Source organism: Zingiber officinale, chromosome 1B, assembly GCF_018446385.1.
Source record: "Zingiber officinale cultivar Zhangliang chromosome 1B, Zo_v1.1, whole genome shotgun sequence".
Lineage (NCBI taxonomy): Eukaryota > Viridiplantae > Streptophyta > Magnoliopsida > Zingiberales > Zingiberaceae > Zingiber > Zingiber officinale.
Genome location: NC_055986.1, coordinates 38,015,670 through 38,024,149, shown reverse-complemented (window position 1 = coordinate 38,024,149; position 8,480 = coordinate 38,015,670). Strand labels below are relative to the sequence as shown.

Genomic DNA, 8,480 nt, shown 5'->3' with positions numbered 1-8,480 from the left:
TGTTGCGAAGGGGTATACTCAAAAAGAGGGAATCAATTATGAGGAAACCTTTTTGCCAATAGCTAAGCTTAAGTCTATCTGGATACTCTTATCTATTGCTGCTCATATGGATTATGAGGTTTGGCAAATGGATGTCAAGACAGCTTTCCTTAACGGAAGTCTTGAAAAAAACATCCATATGAAGCAACAAGAGGGGTTCATTGAAAAAGTCAAAGAGCATCTAGTGTGCAAGCTAAATCGGTCTATTTATGGACTGAAGCAAGCTTCAAGATCTTGGAACATACGATTTAATGAAGTAATCCAGTCATATGGATTTATTCAGTGTCCGGATGAGTCTTGTGTATACAAGAAGTGTGATGGAAATGTGGTGGTATTTCTTGTACTATACGTAGATGACATTTTGTTAGTTGGAAACAATATCAAAGTGTTGTCAGAAGTAAGGGTATGGTTGTCCAAGCAATTCGATATGAAGGACTTAGGAGAATGCACACATATTCTTGGGATCAAAGTAATAAGGGATTGTAAGAAAAGGATGTTGTGCTTGTCCCAAGCTTCATATATCGATGTAATCCTTGCTCGTTTTAGCATGCAAGACTCCTAGAAAGGTTTTCTACCTTTTAGGCATGGAGTAACTTTATCTAAAGAGATGTCTTCGAAGACATCAAAGGAGATAGAGGACATGAAGGCAGTTCCTTATGCTTCGGCTGTCGGAAGCCTAATGTATGCTATGCTATGTAAGAGACCAGATATCTGTTTTGTCGTGGGCATGGTTAGCAGATATCAAAGTAACCCTGGACAAGGACATTGAACTGCTGTAAAACATATATTAAATTACCTGAGAAGAACTAGAGATTATATGCTAGTTTACCAAGCAGATGATTTGCTCCCTGTGGGTTACACAGATTCTGACTTCCAATCAGATAGGGACAATAGTAAGTCTACATCAGGCTATGTGTTTACTTTAGGAGGTCGAGCCATTGCATGGAGGAGTATTAAGCAGAAATGCGTTTCAGACTCAACCATGGAAGCTGAGTATGTGGAAGCCTCTGAGGCAGCCAAAGAAGTTGTATGACTTAGGAACTTCCTAATAGAATTAGATGTGATTCTTGGTTTGTCCAAAATCATCATAATTTATTGTGATAATAGTGGTACAGTAGCAAACTCGAAGGAACCACGAGCCCATAAGGCGAGTAAATACATAGAGCGCAAGTACCACCTGATACGAGACATCATAAAGCAAGGAGATGTTGTTGTCGCCAAGATTGCATCAGCAGATAACCTAGCAGATCCTTTCACAAAGGCCCTTCCGGCGAAAGCTTTTGATCGGCATGTGGAGGGGATGGGAATCAGATGTAAGGCAACAGATATAGCAGCTTAGTCTTTTAGTATAAGTGGGAGATTGTTAGAGTGTATACTAAAAGCCTAGCTTTTGTAAACATTTATTTGTTGAAATAAAAGAATCACATTGGTCAATATCTATATTTATTTATTAAATGTAATTGTTCAATTAATTTATATAATAGACAACATGGAGTGTGGTGTCACACTCAGAAGATCATGTTGTCGGTTCTCTATAAATTATAAACAGTTGCACGCGACTAAGATGGAAAGGAACAAACTATCAGAATAGTCGTAGTGTAATTAAGTATTAGTTTATCTTGACTAATAAATTACACTGATACACTTTAAGTGTATTGAGTAGGATCATTTAGGTAAGTTCTTTTTGTACTGACTTAGTAAAAGAACTAAACCTTAGTTATTATGGAAGTGTGTGTTCTTAATCCTAATATAATAACAAGCACATATATTTAATATTTATTTCTTTGATTTATCAAAGGGTGAGGTTTAGTTCGATAAATCAATATGCCCGATAAGTTGGGAAATAATATTACCTATAGTGTGTGTTGTTGATTATAAAAGGAATCTGTGTCCTAGTTATCTAGGTTGAGAATGTCCCCAAGAGGAGCTCATAAGGATTGTCATGTTAAACCCTGCAGGTGGACCTAGTCCGACATGACAATAAAATTGAGTGGTACTACTCTTGGAGCTAGATATTAGTTAAGTGAGTTGTCAGTAACTTACTTAATTAGTGGACATTCGTAATCTTAAACACAGGGAGACTAACACACTCATGATAAAAAGGAGCCCATAATGTAATTTGGGATTGGTGCGGTAGTGCGGTAATAACTCTCTAGTGGAATGAGTTGTTATCGATGAACCTGAGTTGTGTGTTCGGAGCGAGCACGGGATACTCAAGCTCATCGAAAGGCCAAAACCAATTTCTCCTCTAGGTCCCTATCGTAGCCTCATTATAGCCTCAAGTCCATCCAAATGTAAGGCTCTTCTTGGTGTCCAAGAAGGGGGTCAGACCATTGCTTGGTGACCAAGCAATGACCGGCCACATCCTCTTATGGGGGTCGGCCCTATTGCTTGGTGACCAAACTTGTAGGGGCCGGCCAAGATTAATTTAAATAGGAGGGGTGTTTTGAATTTTTAAAATCTTCTCTTTGTAGAAAACTATAAGTTTTAAAAGAGAGATTTTAATTTTTAAAACTTTCCTTATTTGAATTAGGTCACATGTTTTAATAGAGAGTTTTAAAAGTTTTAAAACTTTCCTTTTTTAACCTTCCTCATGGTTTAAGAAAAAAAGGAGATAAGTTTTAAAATTAAAATTTTCTATCATCATGTTAAAAAAGAAAATTTTATAAGAGAGTTTTTAAATTTAAAACATGATTTTAATTTTTAGAAACTTTCCTTTTTTGACTCCTACTTTAGGAAAGAGAGCTTATAAAAATTTATAAGAATTTTTCTTGTAAAATTTTATATAAAAAATATTTATTTCTTTCTCTTGTGGGGGTCGGCCAACCTTGCTTGGTACCCAAGCAAGGTGGCCGGCCATAAATAATAAAATCATCATCCAATTAATTTTGGTGATTGATTCAATCAAGAGGAAAGAAAAGGAAAAATAAAAGGGAAAAGGAAAAATTAGAGGAAAATTTTAATTTTTGTAAAAATTCTTCCCTTATTTTCCTTGGACAAGTAATATAAAAGAAGGGGTGAGGAGGCCTTATGTTACAACAATTCTTATTCTCTTATTTGGAGACCTTGGTGTGGCCGACCCTCTCCCTTTCTTCTCTCTTTTCCCTTTTGCTCTCTTCTCCTTGTGGTGGTGGTGGTGGCTGGATTTTACAAGAAGAGAAAGGAGGCTTTTGGGTGGTGTTCATTTGGAGGATCGTCGCCCACACGATGTCCAAGGCGAGGCGAGGAATACGGCAAAAGATCTCGAGGTCGTTAGCATACAAAGAGAATATATAATTAGCAATTGTTTTCCGCATCATGCTAGTTTTTCTCTTTGTAAGAATTTTATATACAAGAGGCAATTAGATCTAGTTTATCGAATTTAATTTTCGATTTTGTGTTTTCTTCTTTTTCGAATTTGTGATTCGATTGTTCTTTTTGGTTAACCTAGAGTTATTTAAGGAAATAAATATTAGCTTTCCTTAAAAGGCTTTGCCTAGGCGGTGGTGGTTGCTCCCATATCCAAGAAGGTCATGTGCCTCACCATGCAGTTCTGGAAGTCAATTTTGGAAATTAATATTTATGGAATTAATAACTTAGGTAGATTTGAATCAATAGTGTTAAGTTCCGCTTGCGATTCAAATCTAAACCATTAAGAACAGATAAGTTAAATTTGGAATCAATGATGTTAAGTTCCATCTGCGATTCCTAATTTAACTTCTAAATAACACAATAGGTTATTTAAGGAAATGTTCGACACTTGTACAAAAATTTTTGTACAGTGGAACCAGTAACGGGTATTCCATAATATATTTATCCTTTCATATGATAAATTCTCAACTTAAAATTATAGAAAATATATACATGGGAAGAGGGCAAGGAGAATAATTTAAAGCTACATGGAATAGCTACTGTGCTAAATTTTACAGAGACCTTATATACTATATAAGAAAGAAGGACACTAGGCCTGCGTATGTTTCTGAGGCAACATGGAGTGCATGGACGACCACCTGGGTTGTAGAAAGGTGGCAAGAAAATGTTAAAAAGGCTTGATCAAATAAAAATACAGAGCCAGGTGGCTCGAGCACAGGAACCACTCAACATACGTCAAGATCCAAATCTATTGTTGAGCATGCCATGGATATGGTGAGTTTAATTTAAAGTTATACTTTGTAACAAATTTTGTATTTATTACCAAACTTGAATAATTTTGTCCCAAATTATTTGTATATGCAGGAGCATGATCTTGGCCAACAACCAACTTATTTGTTAGTTTCTATCTTGATTAACTTTAGTAATTATGATCAAATTGGATATTATTCAATATTATATGTTTACACACAGGAGTAATTGACAGAAAGAGTGGCTCAGACATTTCAGTCATCATCAGAGGGGAGGGGGAGTCATAGTCTCATCCACCGACACGCTAAATGAGATATATTATGATGTTATCGGTGGAAGAACAAAAAACTCCACCATTTATGGCCTTGGCTCCTAGGCCAAAGTGACATTTGATCGTTTGAGGACTCCTACGGTCATGCAAGTTCCTCTTCATCTACTGAGATACAGTCTTTAATACGCAAAATTGAAGAATTGTAGACTCAATTAAAGTCAATGGATGAGAGGATGATCTTTATGGATTAGTGGAGGGTTGCTGAGGAGTAGAGGAGGGACAAGGAGGATCAGATCAGAGCTGAGGAGGATTGGATCAAAGTCGCACATATCGCGAATAATGAAGCTCTCTTTGCCTGTATGCAAGCGATCATGGCTAATTTCGCCCACACACAGACACTACATGGTTTTGAGTCACAGGAGACTCAAGACCTATCAAACTGTAGTGATTAACTTTTTTTGAGGTTTATTCAACAACTTAATTTTTTATTTATCATGAATCATACAAAATATATTTAGTTTTGATATTCTACTATGCTCATTTCTAAATATTATATTACTATATATTTCAAGAGCCCCTATTTACACATTCATCACGATTATCATCATCATTATCTTTCTATTCAGGTATCTTTTTTATTACATATAAAATTTGTTATATATATGTGCAAAATTTTGAATTATACATCAATCTGATCATAATCTAGTGTATTTGATTTTCTACAGGATTTTATATTATTAGTATTCTTTGGAGTATTTGTTATCATGGTATGAATTTATATATTTGATTCTATACATTTAGATTTAGATATGAATATTTGTTTATATTATTGTATTTGTATTTTATTTAAATTATATTTTGTTTAAATTATGTTTGTTTCTATCTGTTTTTCTATCCATAATACTATTTGTTTTTTTGTGATATATGAATTGTTAGGATGCTTAATTGTTAGAATTGTGTTAGTTTGTTTGTATGTATGGATTGTTATGATGTGTAAAATGTGATTGTATGTACAGATTGTTAGGATGTGTAAAATATGATAGTATGTATGGATTGTAAAATGTGATATTTGTATGTATGAAATGTCATCGCCTGTAATAGTTTTATATAGATATGTAAATTATAAATAGGGTAAATCCCGAATATAAAATATGTCATTTAAATTTTTTTTACTGACAAAAAAAAGTTTCCGTCGGTAATCAATTTCGATAATCATCGACGGAAATACCATTTCCGTCAATAATTACTGATGGAACCAATAGAAAGAGTATTTTCATCTGTGATTACCGACAGAAACACTGTTTCTGTTGGTAAATCTAGCTTTGGGTATCAACAGAAATAGTATTTTAGTAGATAATTACCGATGAAAATACTATTTCTGTTGATAAATCTGGCAAATGGGTACCGACGGACACAATATTTTCGTCAATAATTATCGACAGAAATACTATTTCCCTCATTAAATCTAATTGCCAAGAATAGTGTTTCCGACGGTGTTTACCAACGGAATATTTATTCAGTCGGAAAAAATACCGATGGAATTTTGATTTCCGTCAAAAAAACCCTATTTCAACGAATGATATCCCAACAAACATTTTTTCGTCCGAATGCTATAGATAAGTGTATATTCCGACGGACTCCTGATGGAAAATTCCTTCCCTAAATTCGATTATTTTTGTAGTGGTCCGTGCCTCAGTCGTAGCTACCAGCATACTCAAAATTAGTCTCATATCTCGACATCACTTGGGTTCCAATCTCAATCTCGGATTCCAACCTTACCTCTGTCTCGGCCATAGATGCCAACACCGTCAGAGCATCAGTCTCAGATCCTAAGGCAATGATTTTGTTGAAATATCAAATCCTAAGGCAATGATTTTGCTACAAGTTAATTACATTGTATTGATGACTTCAATCGTTCACTTGTATACATAACAAAAAGTTGGAGTTTAGGAGATTTCCCTTTTCCATTCCTTTTCCGAAAAAAAAAAGAGAATAGAGTTTAGTTCCCGTGCAGCTGCAGCCTTACCAATATCACCAGCAAAAATCTATGGATCACAAAAGCCAAAAAAGGAAAAAAAAAACATTAAAAAGTTAGAAAAAGAGATAACAGAGAATGTGATGGTTCCGATGAGTAAGATTACATACGGAGTCAGCTCCAACAAGTAAGTTGGCAAGATGATCCTGCCAGTAATGATTCATTAGCAAGAGCAACCAAAATAAACTGGATCTGGTTCAGAAACAGAGGATCGAAGCCTAACCTGGTGAAGGAGGAAGCAGAAGAGAAGCATGGCGAAGAGAAGTTGCTTGAAGCACAAATTTGCCATGGAGTTGTACTCGAGTTGAGGTGGTGGGATGAAGTGATGGCTCAGCCTTGAGAAAAAGTGAACCAGCTAAACAGAGAGAGGACACGAAAGACCTTTAATTGATTCCTCCATTATATTTTTTGGATTCGTTTCACTCTAATCCCTATATCTATTAAAATTAGATTTTGTGGATACTTACTAACTCAACTCATCATTATGGTCATGGACTGCAGACAAAGCAAAACTCGGCCGTACTAGTTTCCAGATGGATTTCCTTCCTAGCTCCCATCACATTTTGATCCAAAAAGAAGTAAATTTGGACCAAAATTAGTGATCCCCATGACACCAAACCATCTTCACAATTGAATCGATGGATTGAACTCTAATTGAGTCGACTTATTCAGTCCGATCTAGTTTTCTAAACCGTCTGCTAGACCTAAATAATTGAGTATCTATGGTTATATTAGTTTACTTATTTGAGTTAGATTCAGACATATTAAAATGTGAGTATTACGCACAAACTTCTCATCAAATCGTAAGGCACAAACACACAAAGTATCACTAGTTCTGCTTTGCTATGTTTCGAAGAGATCGAGACAATATCGCAGATAATTTGTTTATTCGTAGGGACTTTATGTTACTGTAAACAATTTTTTAAACATAATGATACAGCGTGTTGTTAGTGACTCTGAAGTTAATATGGAGGATGATAATTAAGATGATGTGACAGTCAAAGTCAAGGTGATATGACGGTCAAAGTCAAGGTGATATGACGGTCAAAGTCACAATGAGGTGGAGGTCAAAATTAGAGTGTATATATCCAAACGAACCATCTCCTGTGAGCTACTTCTTATAGGCAATGCCCTAACGTAAACTCGAGCGGACCAAGAGCCAGCCAGGGCTAAGGGGCGTAGTACCCCATGTTAGTATTAACCCTAAACCAATTATGAAATGATTGACAAGGATAATTTTGTATAATATTTAATTAATTAATAAAAGATAAAGTTAATTATTATATTTACTTCAGTTTAGTGCCGAATGAATAAGTATAATAATGTCCTAAAGTAGTATATTTTAATCTAACATATCAATTGGTTGAATTGATAGCGAGATATGTAGATATATATAGAACACTACTCTTAACTATTCCTAGTCAAGTATTAATATGCAAGGGCAATATTAATGCATTGAGACTAGCATGTAAGTTAATTGATAACTTAATTTCACAAGTCATGGATATGAGATGTCACGCCCCAGAGGAGTCTCCGCCAGACAAAAATCTGGCAGCATATCCCTTGTACCGGTGACAATCTGAATCATACATACATCCACAAGAATACATCAACCCACATGGCTGAAATATACACAATCATGCAGTTATATACCCAGCCTACTTTGTTGGAACAAAATATCACAACCATGCAGTTATATATATTAAACCGCCCACTCGGATGTACTAAAAACACAGTGGAAAAATAAAATGAAAAAAAACTCATACAAACCAAAACAACATAGACTGCTAGTCGGCTAGGCTTACACAACACAACAAAACAATACTTGGTATCACGTAGCAACACTCCAGAACCAAAATCGGAATATACAATGCTAAATGATCTATGAGGAGGTGACCCATGATCCGAGAGGTGGGGTGTGTTGCGACATTAATCAAAGGAAGATGGAAGCATTCTAGCATAGGTGAAATTGGTTCCATGTGATGGCGGTAGGGAGCCAGGAGAAAAGGCTCGGTAATGAAGCTAGGGCACAAC

At 35.4% G+C, this 8,480-nt stretch overlaps 1 long non-coding RNA gene across 1 annotated transcript; it reads right to left on the bottom strand.

Annotated features, from left to right (window-relative positions):
• Positions 1–6,316: 6,316 nt before the first annotated feature.
• Positions 6,317–6,799, bottom strand: LOC122052407. The gene is made up of 3 exons (XR_006132006.1): positions 6,670–6,799; positions 6,557–6,592; positions 6,317–6,456 (listed from the first exon to the last, which is right to left on the bottom strand). It is a non-coding gene; the product is annotated as an uncharacterized LOC122052407 (long non-coding RNA).
• Between the last annotated feature and the right edge of the window lie 1,681 nt (positions 6,800–8,480).